This window comes from Coptis chinensis, chromosome 2 (genome assembly GCF_015680905.1).
Source record: "Coptis chinensis isolate HL-2020 chromosome 2, ASM1568090v1, whole genome shotgun sequence".
NCBI lineage: Eukaryota > Viridiplantae > Streptophyta > Magnoliopsida > Ranunculales > Ranunculaceae > Coptis > Coptis chinensis.
In genome coordinates, this window is record NC_141457.1 from 17,672,096 (window position 1) to 17,688,589 (window position 16,494).

General features: G+C 35.6%; 1 pseudogene; it reads left to right on the forward strand.

Annotated features, from left to right (window-relative positions):
• LOC147515174 (uncharacterized) overlaps window positions 1-16,494 on the forward strand; it is a 55,525-nt pseudogene that overhangs the window by 14,350 nt on the left and 24,681 nt on the right.

Here is a 16,494-nt window from a genome sequence, read left to right on the forward strand (position 1 = left end):
TATTATAAAAGTTAAAGAAAAAGAAGAATAGAAGAAACTTGATTTAATCTTAAGGAAATGTTGATTTTTCTTAGAAGAACACAAGTGTTACCACCATTAAAACTATTACAAGAACTTAACATTAAACAAGCATAAGATAAAAATGAAAGACAAGGAATGAAAAGGAGTCAAGGGAGTTAATGCTAAAATCAGTCCCCCTTCAATACATATGAGAGCTTTCTCCCTTCCATCCCACATGAAGCCACCTCCCATATTAAATTCCATCCTATCTAAACTAAATCAAGACAAAATAATCACTATTACAAGAATCCAAAGTCAAGTTATGCTAATTAATAAGATACAAGGTGTCATGTTGTGCCAATTATTTGTTTGACTTGGGACATGATGACTCATCCAATCTTCTGGGCCTGCAAAATGGGTCGTCGTGCTATGTCCAGTGGCGGGCTGGTCTTTTGGCATTTTTCCAACTTCCCGCCTTTATGTAGCGTTCGTCGCACTGATTGTTTGAGCAGCTCACTTGCCGAATTTGGAGTCCTAGTTCAAGAGATATGAGCTACGAAAGTTTGATGCTTCTGTGCACGTAATCCCATTTCTGACTTGATTCTGTCCTATTTGAGTCTTTGGGCTTTAGTCTGGCTTTGTTGGGCTTAATTATAAAGCTTTACGTATACTCACTATTTTGTGCTTAAATACTGGCTTTATCATCATTTTTACGTTGGTTGCGCAAACCTGCAAAAGCATGAAAATAAGATTATTTCATGATTATTAAGTACATAATTAACCGAAATGTTACGCCTTTACGGGGTTTTATAATACAATTTTGGGTGCTTATCACACCACCCCCAAATAACACTTTGCTTATCATCAAGCAAAGAAGAGACATATATACAGATAAGTGGCCAAAAACGTGCAGTCCTAAGCTAATTCTCATTTTCCAGAGTACGGTTGCATTGACCGTATGCAACAAGGCCTTAAACCACTAGGAAATCCCTAGTGGACGAGTTATAGCCTCGTGAGAGTTTTTCAAAGAAGATACTCACAAACTTCATCTATACTACAATGATTTAGTAACAAAAGCTTGTTTCCTAAATTTATTTCAGATATCTATACATCTCTCTAGTGGGGGAAACGAGGATTAATTCCTTTAAAGCTCAAGTTAATATGCATACAATAATTAAATCATCTACATATAAACATGCATACAGTGAACCTTACATTGAACTGTACAAGCAGGGCCGTTTCTGGATCCCTTGGAGAGCATCCCTAAATAGGTTCTCACAGGTATGTGTCAAAATACAAATTTACTCTTAATTTTTCAACTCAGGTTTTGCTAACTCCAGTATGCAGTGGCACACGTTTCCTCACATCTTAATGACAAACAAAGAAGCCGAGGTCGATCAATCACATCTACTACTTATTATCACACTATCCTACTCCTAATTGAGCTAAAGGTCTTTATTAGGTATTGTGGGGCTTAGGTGATGGTGTAAAAGAAAATGGAAATGGAAAATAAAAAATGACAAGTATGAGAGAATAAGGTGTTCAAGTCTTTCTCTTTATTTTTCTACATTTCATCCTATTTCTCATACTCATCATGTAGGTAGGTTTATTTTATTGCGGGTTAATGGATGGGTAAGGAATTTTTGGTGAAAGTGAAAGGGTTGATGAAAGGTTCTGTGGAGTGACTAGCGGTAAAATTTGTAATAGGTATGAATTTTTGGCTATATCGATCCAAAGACGGCCTAAATTCCCGCCCAAGGTTCGGATGGTGATCAAGTAAGTAGACGCGTGATTTTCTCTATTCAGAAAAACTACTCCTCTGTGTCATTACTCACATATCACACATATCGAGGCTTTCTGGTTAGATTCTTGTATGATTGATAATTTAAGTAGACTAACCGTGGATTCCAGAAACTTACTGCTATGTACAATCGATGATACTCAGTACATGAATACTCATGAAAAGATGTAAAAACTATTGCGTACGTATTATCTTAAGTTTCTTAAAAACAAATCCTAATTCGAATGATAATATGAGATTTCTAGACGATTTTCTTCATCGAAAAGGAAACAAGACTTTGTCACTAAATATATTCACTAACAAGAAACTATAAACTATATATAGCCTACAAATTGCATAATTTTTGCTACAGGTTTAAAGCATCTCCAAACTGAATGATGCTTAGTCCTCAAAGTATCAATAGATAAATAAAGAAATTACCTGAGAACTGTGAGCAAAATTAGGACTGGATTGCTGGAATAGAAAGTTATTATAACATAATATATTATACAGAAATAAACAAAGAAAAACAATAGCACACTAAACACAACTATATACAGTTAGATGTATATACACAATGACCTACTTAAATTTACCATCCAGTAGGTCCTGATGTTCTGGCATCATCTCGAGTGAAATGCATTTCCTTAGCATTGTGCCAAAAGATAATGGTTTGCCAAATGGTGCTCTATTTTTGTTCTCCGGATTTGTTCAAATGTGCCAACATTTTGTCATCGTTCGTGTAACAATGAACATGCCTCAGGTATCGTGAAGGATGCCGCAATTGCCAAAACCTTAATGAACGAATTATTCTGTTCGCTGAGCACATAGAATCTACTTTAACCCAGTCAGGAAAAGTAGCTGAAAACTGTGGGAAATGCGTCCTCATAGTTCGGCAAGTGGTTACAGGTAAAAGTAGATACTGATGCCTAATAGTGCGAGCTCTTTTCATATTAGAGATAACATAATTTAAGATACCAAAGAATGTATGACCTTGAGCAAGCGCATTGAATACTACACAGGCAGCATCATTAGTAGTAGAAAAATGCCAATCTCCCATGATGTTTAGAAGGATAAACAACATCGCATTCCCCACGTTCATGGTCATGCTTGCTAAGGGAATGGTGATGTCTGGCCATCTGCTAGGTGTAGCTCCTTCTTCTTTAATTGCAAGACCATCACCGTATGTTGCACAAAAAGCAGGCCATGAAAAGGAATGGGTAGAGTTCTAGATAATGTATGGCCATGTTGCTGTCGGCTCGTGATAGGGAAGACCCAAAGTTAGAGCAAATGTTGGTTCAGAAAAGATATGTTGTGTGCCACCAACTTGGATTGTGAACCCGTCTAAGAAGAAGCCGTGTGCATGGTTGAATGCTGGTATGCCTCTCATATTGGCATAAAAGTATGTAGCCAAACTTGGAGAATAAGTTTGGTCAGGTCGAAGAACAAGGGAAGACCACCCGATGTTAGTGATGTAATCACGAAAATGAGGCCATAAGCATTGGAATCCATCATAGCCTGGAAGGATTTCTCAGGACTGATTTTAACTGCATCCATGCTTGATGAAGAAAATTCAGTAGGAGCAGAGAGATGGATAAGGTAGAGAATCATGGCAGACTATCAATCAGTGTGAGGAAACATCCAAAATGAAGTAGCCACGTTGCGTAAAGCAACGTGAGGGTCCTACCAGAAGGAAATCAAGTATGTCTCCCACGCATGATGGATAAGGATATATATGAAGAAAAATGTTCAATAAAGTCTGATTGGATGGATGAAAGAGTATGGAAGAAGATAGACCCCTACTGTAATCAAATTTAAAATAACAGGTTAAAATTTGATTATTGTCTATTAATAACAACTTGAATTATGACAATCCTAGTAGGTGTACTCGTTAAACATTGCTTACAAAATAAGACACAAAGATAACAACAAATTTTTTATTATTAGAGTACACGATGAAAAACTTAATTAATAATTTATTTATTTATTTTATTTTTATTTTTATTTAGAAGAAGATCATGGACCAGGATGACGATGATGGTAGTTATGGGAATGCAGATTGTGCATAAGATTGTTTAGTTCATCAATTTGTTGGCTGAGCTGAAGCTGAATGGCCCCCTGGTTAGCAAAAAGCGTAGTTTGATTCTCCATTAGGAGAGCATGATTTTCCAAGGACTGGGAGTGATTTTCCAAGATTTCCTCCTGTTCAATGTCGTGCATTGCTTGACATTCTTGGAATTCCAGAAGACTTTTGATGATGATTTCTTGGCGTGCGTGTAGTTCCCGCATACCTTGGTGAAGAAAATGAATGCCTTCCATAGGATTAAAATGTTCTGCATGGCATTTTCATCAAAGAAATGTTCAGAGTATGAGCTTTGGTCTTGTTGTTTATTTGTCAGAGTATCTGGAGTCCAAAAACCAGCGGTGCATTCTATGTGAATTACAGTAAGGCCCGCTCTTTGAAGAGGTATTTCTGGATAAACAACTAAAGCAACATAATTTTTGTGACTAGAGTAGGCAAATGTGCTAACCATTTTTTATGCCTGGTGATCGAGTTCCAGAGATATTGAATTATGCAAAAGTCATCCCTTTGATTCTGCATAATCCAAAGTAGGTGGAGTTGAGGTTTTGTCACTTCAAATGATTGTGATGTACCTGCCACATTGTGTCTTAACCAGTGGAACACAGCTCATTGATTCTGTTTCAAGGAGCATTGAAGAACAACGTGATGTCTATTTCCAATTTTGCCATGAGATATTGTGGCATGTAGTATTTGTTTGACGGTATCAAATGGTGACTCTTGAATATGGAACTTTGGGTTATTCATTGGAATTTGAAGTATGTTGGAGATAATTTCCCTAGTCAATAAAAATTGTTGTCCATGGGCATGGAAATAGAATTTACCATGTTCATGTTCACTAAATTGGTAGAACATCAAAACCAATTCTCTGGAATAAGCAGCTTCCGAATGATGTAGAAGAGGCATCCATCCTTGACGTACAATTTCTGTGTTAAAATATGGAGAAAACAGGCTTTCATCAAAAAAATTCAAATAATTTTTCTCAGGCACTATTTTTCTTGGTTGATCCATTTGAAAGTATGAGTGAAGGAAGAATAGTGAAGAATGCGTGAAATGAAGATGGATAAAAAGAAGAGATTTATAGCCAATATATGAGCCTATACAAATCAGGATGGCAAGTGTAGTTAGATCCAGAATTAATATGTGGAAAACAGAAGTGAAACATGTGTTGTTGTTACACATAATTATGTAACAACAACTATGGGTATCCATAGTAGGTCTTTTCATGTCAGATTCCCAAGACAATTACTGAGGGGTTCACAATGTTAAAAAATATATAGGAAGGTTTCACATGGCAGTTAGACCAACACATATTTTCTATCTTGAGTTGTCAAATAGGGTATTGAAAATAACGTCCCTAAGACTGTTACTGAGGTATGTAAAAAGATAGAACATATGTAGGTGAAGTAGCCACAATATAGATATACCTACACGTAAATTTTGAATTAATGTAGCAAACCTCAATAATGACAGATGGATAGAATAATCGAGCTACGTGCACGACATGTGTTAGGCCTACCGTGTAGCGTGCACGACTTTCTATGAACACAATGAGTCGAGATTGACTTATTTTTGTAAGTTCTTGATTTTGTTTATTTTTTATATTTTTTATGATTTTTTTATGTTTATGATAAGGTAAAAATACAACTAATACACACAAATATTAAATAGGGGACTTCTCCATTTAATATGTAAACCATACAAATGTTTAAGAATTATTTAACACACCACACTAATATACAAAGTGACAAAGGGAAAGAGAGATATAGGTTACATAGATCTAGATATTATAGAGGATGTTATGCATGATTAACAGTATCACAACGATAAATACTGTTATCAGGAAGACTTTGAATGCAGCATCACGTTGCTGATTTTTGAATTTCTTGATCGGATCCATTATGTTGAAGAAGATGAGAGTTTGTGAAGATTAAGTTGTGGAGAGTGAGAGAATGGGATGAGTGAAGTTTGATTAGGAGTGTCAGATTTTATAGGTGAAAATTTGACCGTTTGTGGATTATCGTGCCTAATTAAGCCGTTGGGCCTAGTGGGGTATCTGACCGTTGAGCCTTGTTTGGATAAGTTCGATGGACTTAATATTCGAATTAGTCCGTTGGACTTAAAGACTAGGCCCAATGCATAAATGAACAAACTAATATATTTATAGTAGGAAGACAATAATTTAATAACATAAATAATTTCTCATTATGTCCAAAACTGGTTTGAAAACTTCAAACGTGAAATCTCGATTCGTTTCAACTCCAAATGAAACGAATGAGCTGCCAAAATGATCGGCATTAAAAATGCCATCCGATATAGCAAGTGCACATTCAAACTTTTTTTTTGTAGGGGGTTGAGTCCTGTGGAAATAGAATTCAACCGTTTATTTATTTATTTATATATAATCTTCAAAATTTATGCATAGGATAAAGCCGCAAAATATTAATATTATTGTTAAAATTTATGCAAAGTCCTTATATATATATATATATATATATATATATATATATATATATTAATTATTTAAAATTACTAAATAGGCATATAAAGTCTAATCAAACATAGATAAGATACTCAGATGTAGCTAAAGATTGTAGTGTGTGAAGATATTCTACTTAGACGTATATAAATACTAATATGCAAAGATGTATCATCTATAAGTATTTCTATATGAATAGGCAAATACACATCAGTAATACGTATATGGAGGCTAATAGACAAATATATATATTACGTATTCATATATCTACACTAATAGGCAAATTGTAACTATTCATACGTATCTAGATATGGTAGCATACAAAGATAATATACATACGCGTATATATAATGATATGCAAAGACATAATATATAAGTAAAAACTAAGCAGACAACGTATTATATATAGACTAATATACTAGTCGTGTTTTGGATAATAAGTCGATTTCGTTAATACTCAGTGAGATTGTGAATGTCATATAGAGAGTAGTTTCACCCTGCAGGGTTTAGAAACAACTTACTTAACTCAGATTTTAACCCTCGTTGGAATGTTCACCTATTTTATGACAAAATCAACTTATTAAACAAGATAGTATACTCATAAGTAGATAGATACTAAACATGCAACAACAACCACTATATATATATAACCATGCAAAACATAATCACGGGCATGTATATATATATTAAGATGCAATTCATAATCACTCAACCGTATATATATATTAACAAACATATTCACATGATTCATATATATTTCTAACCTAATACGCAAATAATAGTCCATTACCTACGACATAATAACTAGATACATGTGAATCATGCAAAAGTATAATAAAAATTTGGAACCTGCAAGCGTCCTACAATTCTACCAAATAAAGGAAACCATTGTTTCAACTTGTGAACGTCCTGAACTCTAGAAGATATTTGAAGTTGCTTTTACGAGAATTAGGCCTAGTACTGGAATGAGATAAAACAGGAGGTGCTTGTGTTTAAAAATGATAAAAAACAGAGACAAATCACCAGCGCACGCGAGGTAGCACTAGCGCATGCGATCTTCAACTTGCGCACGCGATACAAAACGTGCACAATCAATTAAAATTTTTATAGGAGTCTTAGATTATGTTGTAGACTAGTTTCTAGGTCCTAGTCTTTTGAACCTGTAAGTGCAACAAAAAAACAGGAGATGGATCAGTAGCGAAACACGGGAAAATTCAAAAAACGAAGAAAAAACAAAAGAAAATGAAATAAAAGAAGGGTAGGAGATTGGGGGGTTTCCCCTTGGAGCAATTCCAGCTTGTAATGGAAGGTCCTTTGGTCTTTAGGATGGCAGTGACGCCATTTGATGATAGCACTTTTGCGGGGTAAATAATTTAAGTTTCTTTATCTGTTTTGGTACTACTCAACTTCTTTACTTATTGTTTTTCGATTTTTTAGTTAGAGTAGGGATTCATTCCAACCTAAAGTCTAGGATAGCATTACAATTAGATATTGTTCAAGAAAAACTACTAAGAAGGATTTTTGATGATTGAGTTATACTAAAACTATTTAGCTTACTTTTAGATTTCTAAATTAAGGTTACGTAAACATGCACCACTAAAAAGAGAATTGGATAGATAGAAAGGTGTGGAGAGTTAAATCCACTCATGTGAAGACAAACCTCTATTGCTTGAATCTAGTTTGTTGCATCTTTAATATTTCTTAGAATTCATAGACAAATCTTAATAAAGATTAGAGTTTTGATCTCTAACAATATAACTCATCTCTAAGATCATATTGCTAGCATGAGAAACAAAAACAATGACTTATCTCTAAGAAATAGCCTCAATTCCTAACTAGACTCTACACCAACTACCATTTTGGGGTAGGATATAAAGTCTAGCTTATTGTCCTAAACAACTAACTAGAAAATCAAGAACAAAAGTTGTTCCTCACATGATCATTTTTAACCCTCCACAAAGGAAGGTTTTAGCTCATGATCATAGGATTACAATGATCATATAATATGTTCTATGTTATTATAAAAGTTAAAGAAAAAGAAGAATAGAAGAAACTTGATTTAATCTTAAGGAAATGTTGATTTTTCTTAGAAGAACACAAATGTTACCACCATTAAAACTATTACAAGAACTTAACATTAAACAAGCATAAGATAAAAATGAAAGACAAGGAATGAAAAGGAGTCAAGGGAGTTAATGTTAAAATCAGTCCCCCTTCAATACATATGAGAGCTTTCTCCCTTCCATCCCACGTGATGCCACCTCCCATATTAAATTGCATCCTATCTAAACTAAATCAAGACAAAATCCTCACTATTATAAGAATCTAAAGTCAAGTATTGCTAATTAATGAGATGCAAGGTGTCATGTGGTGCCAATTATTTGTTTGACTTGTGAGCTTGACTTGGGACAAGATGACTCATCAAATCTTATGGGCCCACATGCTGGGTCCAGTGGCAGGCTGGTCTTTTGGCATTTTTCCAACTTCCCACCTTTGCGTAGAGTTCATCGCACTGATCGTCTGAGCAGCTCACTTGCCAAATTCGGAGTCCTGGTTCAAGAGATATGAGCTTCGGAAGTTTGATGCTTCTGTGCACGTAATTCCGCTTCTGACTTGATTTTGTCTTGTTTGAGTTTTTGGGCTTTAGTCCGGCTTTGTTTGCTTCACATGGGCTTAATTGGAAAGCTTTATGTATACTCACTATTCCGTGCTTAAATACTGACTTTATCATTATATTTACGTTGGTTGCGCAAACTCGAAAATACGATTATTTCATGATTATTAAGCACATAATTAATCGAAATGTTATGTCTCTATGGGGTTTTATAATACAGTTTTGGGTGCTTATCAATAGGTTGCATAAGTTTTCATTGAATATTCTACATGATTACTTCCAATTATATCGCTTCATTCTGTTTAGGGGTGCAATTAGTATCATATTTTTTATGGCTAGACCCCAAACTCTTTTGACTATTAGTTTATAGTTGACCATGCATCATCCATCTTGTGCCACCCCAGTTTCTTCTTTGTTTGGGGGTGCACACAGTGATTAGAGCCCAAAATTGTAGTTTTTACCCCTTAATAATATTACATTTAGACCAATTATGCTTATTATAAATAAGAGTTAGTACTGTTTACGTGCTTTTGTGTATTTTAGGTATTGTAGTCAAATATGTGAAGAAATATGTCACTTTTGCAAGAGAAAGGGGCAAAGGTTGGTTGCTAAGAAGTTCTATGATTAAAGCCCAAGTTTCAAGGAGAAAAAACCATTTTAAAGCTCAGTCAAAGCTGAAAAGTCAAAGTCAACGCGGGCAGAAATAGAGCATAAAACCCAATAGAACTTCCGTAGGCCGTATCTTTGGATTAAGACCTCGGAATTGGACCTACTATATGTTAAAACGACCGGCTTGGAAAGAGATTTTTAATGGTCTAGGTCTTTATCCAATCAAAGGAGTAAAAATGGATGAAACGGTTGTTGAAATAATTTCTAACAGAGAACCCCTTTTTGGACTTAAGTAATTAGGTTTTGGGCTTGATTTAGTGGCCCAAAACATAGCTCCAAAGCCCATGCATGAAATTATAAACCTAGCCCTTTCCTATATAAAGAGAACTAAGGCAAAACTCTAACTCTGCTCTCCCTTTAGTTAATTAGCTCTCTCAAATTTGATAATTAGTTTTCTTCTTTAGTTTTAAACCCTAGTTATTGTTTTATTAGCCTAGCCACCATTAATTCATTTCAAGTTATCTTTAATAAAGTAGTTCTTCATTATGTCTTAGTCTTATTCTTTTAATCATGATAGTCTAATGAATCATAGCTAAATCTCCATTAGAGGGGTTTGATTAAAGCTTTGATGAAGACTTGATGTGTTAGTGTAGAATAAGTTGTAGTTAGATATTCCACTCTAAAAGGTAGTTAATTCACCATGAGAATGGGTTTAAATTGCCTCACATGCTAATTATTAGTTGGTAGAGATGCAATGAATAATTAGGGATTAAAAAGATAACCTTTACGTGAAAACATAAAGATTAGGATTACAACAAATCTACACTAGCATATTAAGTATTTATCAAGGTGGAATCAAATCTCCCTAATACTCTTCTTCTCATTCACATCTTAGTTGTGTTTAGATTAGTTTCCATTCATGTTTTCAATTTTATCAAATCCCACTTCACCCACCCACTTGATTGTTTGTGTTATCATTGTGTTTATTTTTTTCAGCAAAAATGAGATTTTTGCTCTTGGAATTTTTTTTCGAAACAATACCTTGAGCGCGCCCGAGCCCCTTCTAAAAAAAACCCGATTCACAGTTTAGTCACAAGCTCTCGTTTTGTTCAAGTTATTTTTATTATTCAGTGTTCCGAACTTCTTCAATACACTGAGATCACTTATCAAAGCTGTTATTCATACGCATAGCAAGGAGGCATTCAGGTACTCCTTCTTTCACTCCTCGTCTCTTTTGTTAGAGGAGTTTTAATTCTAGTATATCAGGTTGTTGTTTGACTGCTGCTACTGGGGGGTTTTTTTTTTATTTTTTATTATTATTATATTGTCCTTAACCTTGCATGAGATTAAGATCCGGTAAGAGTAAACCATCTAACGTTATCTATCGTAAACATCAACGCACACGCCTATCTAGAATATCACACACTACACCTGCAACAATGGCTAAAGAAACAGAGAATCCTCTCTCTGATTTTTACAAAGCCCTAAACGATAGCCCTAAGTCTTGCATCGTTCTTGCAGACCTAGTGGGGGATTTTCGAATTCCCCCGAATATATTTAATTTGTTATCGGTTTTTTATGGGTTAGACCACGAGAAACCTTATCAGCATATGCGTAGGATAGAACAAGATCTTACCACATTTCATCATCCTACCATAGGTTCAGAACAAATTAAACTAAGGGTGTTTCCTTTCACCTTAGCCGATGGTTAACTGCCCAAACACCTAATTCTGTGGACTCATGGGTCAAACTTGTTCAATTGTTCATAGAACAGTTTTACCCACCGCTGAAGACCGATGAAATGCTTCAAAAGATTCATTTCTTCTGCCAGAATCCTCATGAATCCTTTTCAGAGGCCTGGAATCGTTTCACTGATCTTCTCATTGAATGTTCACATCATAACCTTGTGAAAGACAGGCTTGTTTGTGCCTTTTTCAAAGGGATTTTACATCATTATAAAGAGGTTCTTGATATAATGACTGGGGGTAGTTTCCTTAATAAAGGAGCCTCAAAGGCTTATAGGTTTTTAGAAGATCAATCTAAGCGTAATAATAACTGGGGAGGGGGGTAATGACATCCCCCGCTCCGCTAATTCTTCTTCCACAACCAAGGCTGCCAGTATGTTTAAGGATAAAACTGATCCCGAACTTAGAACTCTAATCGAATCTCTCACAAAAAAGGTAGAAGTCATTTCTATTCAACATAAGCTTACTCCTGTCATGAACATCAACTCTCTTCCATGTAATTTCTGTTACAGCCTTAAGCATACTGACTTCTATTGTCCTCTTGTCTATGAACAACTATCACAACCACCATCATAGTCGGATAATGTTTTCTCCGTTAATAGCCAACCTAACGCACATTGGAGACAAAACCACCAACTTCGGTTGGCAAAATAATCAACAAGTTACACCTCCGGGGTTTAATAATCAAAATATTAGGCCAGCAAATAATTACAACCAAGCTCCACCAAGACAAGTACAAGGACAAGGGAATTATAATAATTACAATAATTATAATAATAACAATAGAGGTATCATACCGGTTAATAATAGCTATCATAACCCACCCGTTAATAATCAACGTGAAATAGTTCCAGTCACACCACTTGTGGCCACTACACCTTCACAACCGGATCGTTTCAAAGCCTACATGTAAGCTAACCAATAGATTTTACAATCCATTAATGATTCTATACAACATTTAAACCAAGAGAAAGCCCAACCAAAAGGTGTGTTTCTAGGTCAAGCTATATCTAATCTTAAAACGCCAAACACAGCCTTTGAAGTAACTGGTAATACTAGTAATGAAAATCTAAACGTAGGTGAGTTAAATGCCATCACCATTCTGCGTTCTGGCAAAGTAGTTGATAACGCCGTAACTATGCCCATTAATACACCACTAGTGGTTATTGAAAATGAAAAATTATTAGATATCGATACAGAAACTAAAGTTCCTACTCCTGTAGAGGTACCAGTTAAACCACAACCCAAGAGGAAAGCGACAAAGGTTAAAATTTCTATTGATCCATACGCTAAATATAGAGAGAAACCACCGTTTCCCCAAAGACTAGCCATGTTAAACAAGGATACAAATTTTGGCAAGATTAGGGAAGTTTTTAAAAATCTAACGATAAACCTACCTTTTCATGAAACTATTATGTTGTTGGTGCTGTGTTAGGCCAGAAATTAGATGATAAGTCCTCTGTTACTTATTATGCTAGTAAGACTTTAAATGATGCTCAAAGAAATTATACTACTATGGAAAAAGAATTTTTAGTTGTGGTTTATGCTTTAGATAAGTTCCTTCCTTATTTGGTTGGTTCAAAGACCTTAGTCTACACTAACCATGCAGCTCTTAGGTACCTTATCGCCAAGAAGGATGCTAAACAGAGATTGATCCGATGGATTCTTCTCCTGCAAGAATTTACCTTAGAAATTAAGGATAAACAAAAATATAGTTGCAGATCACTTATCTAAACTAACCAATTACAGTGATAGTGATTCTGAGTCCATACCTGATTCTTTTCCTGATGAGCATATTTATTCTATTTTTTTTCTGCACCTTGGTATACTGACATTGTGAATTTTTTAGCTTCTGATATTATTCTAGATGTTTGGTCAAGAAATGAACGTAAATTTTTTTTTGTCAGAGTTAAGCTATAATACTGGGATGAGCCCTACCTTTTTAAGTATTGTGCAGATCAGATTATTCATCGTTGTATTCCCCATTGGGAATTTAAAGAGGTTTTATCTTTATGCCATGACAAAAAGTGTGGTGGCTATTTTAGTGGTATGAAAACGGCAACTAAAGTTCTTCAATATGGTTTTTATTGGCCTATCCTTTTCAAAGCCTTAGTTCACTACAAGATGTGTGTTCGTTGCCAACAACTTGGGCATATCACTAAACATAATATGATGCATTTAAATCCTATTATGGTAGTAGGAAATTTTGATGTATGGGGCATTGATTTCATGGGTCCCTTTCCTGTTTCCCACGATTTTATTTATAATCTTGTTGCCGTGGACTATACATTTCCAAATAGATAGAGGCCATGGCTTGCCGTAATAATGACCATAAGACAGTTATGTTTTTTTGTTAAGGAATACATTTTCTGCCATTTTGGCATCCCTAGAGCCATCATCAGTGATGGCAGAACACATTTTTGCAATAGAGTTGTTGCTTATTTAGTTAAGAAGTACGAAGTTACCCATAAGGTGTCTACTCTTTATCATCCACAAACTAGTGGCCAAGTAGAAGTCTCTAATAGGGAAATTAAAAGAAATATTAGAAACAATAGTCAATCCTAATCGAAAAGATTGGTCTAAACGTCTAACAGATGTCTTATGGGCGTATCGGACAACTTTTAAAACTCTTACAGGAATGTCTTCCTTTAGACTTGTGTTTGGAAAACCTTGTCACTTGCTCGTTGAATTGGAGTATCGTGCTATGTGGGCTATAAAAAGCTTGAACTTTAATATTGATGAGGCATGTGTCAAGCACAAATTGCAATTAAATGATCTTGAAGAAATCCATAGTGATTCTTATGATCTCACGAAGGATTATAAAGCTAATATGAAACGTGTTCATGATAAACAAATTTTGCGTAAAGAGTTTGTGGTTGGTCAAAAGGTTTTGCTTTACAACTCCTGGCCCGTTTGCATATTTTTCCAGGAAAATTAAAAACCCGTTGGTCTGGTCCTTTTCTGGTTACTGAAGTCACCCCTTACGGGGCAATCACCTTGGTAAATCCCAAAGACAACAATACCTTTCAAGTTAATGGCCAATGCTTAAAACATTTTCATGAGATAATGTCCTCAGATGTGGAGGATGTCCTTTTACAGGACCTTGTCTATGAGGACTGACCTTTGATGTTTGGTGTACTTCTTTTTATTTCCATATATTGGTAAGTGCACTATTAAGATAATCGGGCCCTCCCTTTGGAGTGTGTGGCTGTAAGTAAAGGATCCTAAGTCCACGTTTAACGTAATTCACGCTTTCCACTCTTACATGTTTTCTCAGTTTTTGAGTCATGTTCCTCTATGGAGTGATTTATGTCTTTATTGTTTTATTGTTTTCCATTATATTAAACCTTATTCATAAAAAATATTAAAATATTAAAACCCTATAAACAGTAATCTAGCAAGTCTCGGGAATCTGAATTTAAAAGACTCACGTTTTAAAACAAATTTTCTAAACCCTATTTTCAAAATTTTGTTTGGGGGGAGGGCGTTTGGTCTTTCCATTCTTGATCGCTCAACTTCAGATTCTTGTTTATGCCGTTTAGTCATATTTTGATTTGGGTTGACACTATCTATGAATTTAGATTTCTTTGGATCACATAACTTATGCCATTCACACATTTTGAGGCATTTTCCATCTTCTTATATGTCAACCACGGTTAGATTTGAGTTTTTTTTTTATAGATCATTGGATTGTACCTTCTCTGCTGATCATTTTCATAGTTCATTCACAAAAATCGGGCCGTTAACGAATCGGGAATTTTAGTTTTAAAATTTTACGAGGAATAAGACAGTATGGGCATTACAGGATTTGTTTTGGGCTTGGGCCCAAACCAATTAAACCCTACGCGGTCATGTGACACCCTTTTAAAAACCAAATACGAGTTTTGGTTTCTTTTCTCTCCCCCTCCAAAACTCTAGAACAAGCATGAACCCAGAAAACCTTGAGCCGCCGCGCTCGCCTCCAAATTTAAACTTGGCCCAGCTAACCTCCTCCACACAAACACCTAATGAAATTTTGATCGAGTGCTTTGCTCACTATCCTCCACCTTGCATTCACACCAATTTCAAAATCCAAAACTCAATGGCTCCTCAAACCCCAAAGATTCTTCTGGAATAAGTTTTTACTTCTCAACAATTTTGACCCTTTTTAAGTAACAAAATGTGTATTAGGAAGTGGGAAGGGTTGTAGTATTGTACAGATGATTTTTATCACACTGATTTGGTAAGTGATTTTTACAAGAAGAGGGAGATTGATGGTTATCGGATTTTTGTGAAGGTGGATGGTAGTCGAAAGGAATTGACTACAGCTGTGTTGTCTGAGATTACTGGCATTAACCAAAGACCAATCATAGTCACAATGCAGGAATCTCAGTTTGGTGGAATCGGTACTTTGATGACAGAGATTGTATTGGAAGGACAATACAATGCTAGCTCGCATTGTGTTCATCAGACGTTTCTAAGACGAAACCAGCTGGCTGTAGCTCAGTGGGTTGGTAGGAATGTTATTGCCACCACGAAAGCCAGTGACATCAATTTGAGTTGTCTGCACATTCTCTAGACCTTTCAGAACAGGAGGTATGGGTTTTGCATCCTTAAATTTTTGTTAAATGAGATTAGGGCAATTGGTAAATTGACTGCAGCCTTCCCTACATTGATTACGAAGGTTATGTTGTACTGGGGATGTGTTATGAAGACTGGTAATATTAATTTGAAGTTGCATGAAAATGCACGTATTTATCGGGAATGTATTCAAAGGGATTGGCATTTGCCTGAGGTTAGGGTGTTGAGATGGTATCGGATAAGGAAGATGAGGACGACACGACATGTTTTGATGCAGATGCTTTGGAAAGAGCTACTACAGATATAGACCGCGTCTCATTACTTTATCGTGGCTTGCGAACTCTGCATAACGAGTATGAGACGATTCGTACAAGCTAACGTTCTCTTAGTGACCTTTGTGAGGCTATCCAGACTAGGCAAGGTACCATTCTCCGTAACCAAGATAAGCTTCAGTCTAATATTGAGTTGCTCGGTAATAGTCACGAGGATCTCCAAGCTAACATGGAGACTCTAGCTCGTACTCATACGGAGCGTTGGGAAGCCATGGATGTCTTTATGGAGCAATAACGTACATTTCAAGTAGAAGTTTTACGACACCTTCCACCTCATGACGGTTCTTCTTCTACG